This window comes from Belonocnema kinseyi, chromosome 8 (genome assembly GCF_010883055.1).
Source record: "Belonocnema kinseyi isolate 2016_QV_RU_SX_M_011 chromosome 8, B_treatae_v1, whole genome shotgun sequence".
NCBI classification, from domain to species: Eukaryota; Metazoa; Arthropoda; class Insecta; order Hymenoptera; family Cynipidae; genus Belonocnema; species Belonocnema kinseyi.
Genome location: NC_046664.1, coordinates 91,147,868 through 91,150,563, shown reverse-complemented (window position 1 = coordinate 91,150,563; position 2,696 = coordinate 91,147,868).

Genomic DNA, 2,696 nt, shown 5'->3' with positions numbered 1-2,696 from the left:
ATAGTTTACAGTTTGAAATTGTTCAATTCTGGATGCATCAGTATTCGAATATTGCTCATTCAAAACACAAATATAGAAGTGTCAATATCAGAATAATTCCGATTTAAAAATCTTAATCGTTCTTAGTCTTTTTAATGACTAAATTTAAAAAAATTCTATTTGAAAGTTCTAAAATGGTTAATTTTTCACTATTGGACGTTTAAGATTGATGTTTTTCACTTCAAAGAATTCAATTGTTTTTTTAAATTTAATTTTGAATACATTAAATTTAAAGTAGTTCAAATTGAAATTTCGCAATTAATTTATAATGCCCTAAATGCAATCTCTTATATCTTTAATAATTGGACAATTTTAATGCTCTGGTTTTCCAGTTGAATGATTTTGAACAATTTTAACTTAAATTTTCTTAATCTAAAAATTTTTCAAACAACTTCTACTGGAAATAATTAAATTTTAAACATTTTGATTTCTAATATATATTTAAAGGGTTTGATTTTCTAATTACTGAATTGAAACGAGTAATTGAAATTATTATATTTTTGTCGTTTAAAAATTCATAATCTTGATATATACATTTCACATGATACAATTTACAGTATCAAGGATTGAATAAGATTATTTTTAGTTTTTAAGGTATTTTTTATTAAAAATATTTCAACTTAAAATCGAACTGCTGTTGAATAAGTACTTTAGATTTCGTTTTTATTCATTCATCATTTACGTATGAAATTTAAAAATTCTTCTGGTATCAGAAATTGTATTTTGTAAATTACAATCTGTTTCTAAGCTCCTCAATTTTGGACGCTTTCTTCAACAGTTATAAACCTAAAATTTATTATGATTTCAAACATGTTTTAGGTATAAAATTATTCATTTTAAACTATTTTAAATCTAAAGGATTAATTTTAAACTTTTTAGTAGCTGTTTTAATATTGTTGCTGTATCGTAGTTTTATTTAAAAATTATAAATGCTTAGAACCTGTGATTAGAATTTGCCACATTTTTACATTTGAATTTTTTAAATTAAGTTTAGAATTATACAATTTTAGATAAATTTTTTATTAGTAATTGTTTAATTTAAAAAGTTTCTATTTCAAAGGAGGAGTGCCGTAATAAGGCGATTTTTGGACCAAAAGCGTCGCACTTTTTTGCTCATATTTCTGTACGGTGGAGGTTGACAGCTTCCCGTAACACCATAAGAAATCTGTTTACTTTCGAAAAAAACGAAAGTAATGAGCCTTCAAAGTTTAAATAACACACAATGGGGAGAAATTTGTTCACACAACGTTTAAAATTAAAGGTCAAAAGATCGACAACTGTAATTCGTCGATTGTGACTTCTCTTTTGTTAAAGCTCCCTCAGTTTTAACAAACACTTTCTTGTCACGTATCTCGTGCTTCGCCCTCGATTTTGTCCTGAATCGTGAACTTTTTTTCATTATGTTCAACACTATTATACCAAATGTATATTATATTTATTTCTGCATCTCGGGCTGAAATTGCTTATTCAGATATAACAAAATAATATACCAATTTTATTTTTCATTATTACGTTAATATTTGCTTCTTATTTATCACTATTTTTTATTCTAAGTTACCATAAAAAATCGATCATTTCAATAAATATATATTATAAAAATTAATATTATGTATTGGTATTTATACATACGTATTTTACTTATCTTGTTTTTAAAATTTTAAAAAGTGCGCATCACATAAAAAGAACAATATTGTTATTAAACATTTTATTGCAAACTCTATCGGTGTTTCATACATTTAAGTTTTTTATTTTCTATGTTACTTTTTAAGATTTAAACTAAAAATACACATTCTAGCGTAAACTGGTCCGAAGAAAATTTGTAGATCCTTTTTGTCAGAACAATTTTTGTCTATTAATTTTTTCGCTCCCTGTGTCATTTTTAGCAGATTTAATTTTTTTTATTATCAATGCTATTTTTTATGACTAAACCAAAAATTCGTGCACTGTCAATAAATTATTCATAACAAATTTTGTAGCTCTTTTTAGGGGTAAACAGCTTTCCTTTAATTATTTTTTTTTCTTAGCTTGTGTTGTTTGCCCACAAATTAAATTTTTTAATTTTTAATGTAGTTTTTCGCAAATAAAATAAAAATTACGCATCCCTTCAAAAAATAAATTAAAACAAATTTGAAGATCGTGAAATTTTGTTCGAACATTTTTTTGATTATCTAAATTGAACTATTTTGATATAAAATGAAACATTGAATTAGGTTTCAGTACTTCTAATAATTGACTTTTCTTTTGTTTAAATCCTAACACTCGTAAATATTGTTTATTATTAAACACTTTCAGTTCAAAATATTCAAATATATTTCCAAATTTTATCAGTTTCAAATATTTCTAAATTAACATTTAATTAAAATTGAAATCCTAAAAATAAATATATAATAAATTTTGTTATTTATCTAGAGTGAGTGGATCTTCCAATTCGAGCAACAGAAAAAAGAAAGAAATAAAACTATTCAAACACAGTTTCTATGGTTGCATTCGCTGCTATCTTAAATGTCGCGTTTATATACAAGGAAAGGAAATTTTGGTCAAGTAGTATATATATAGAGAGAGTTAGTCAAAGATACAAGGGTCTTGAGGGGTCCTGAATGCAATACTGACCATTACCTTCTGATCTCAAAAATTAACTTAGGTCGGGGTTGGAGAAA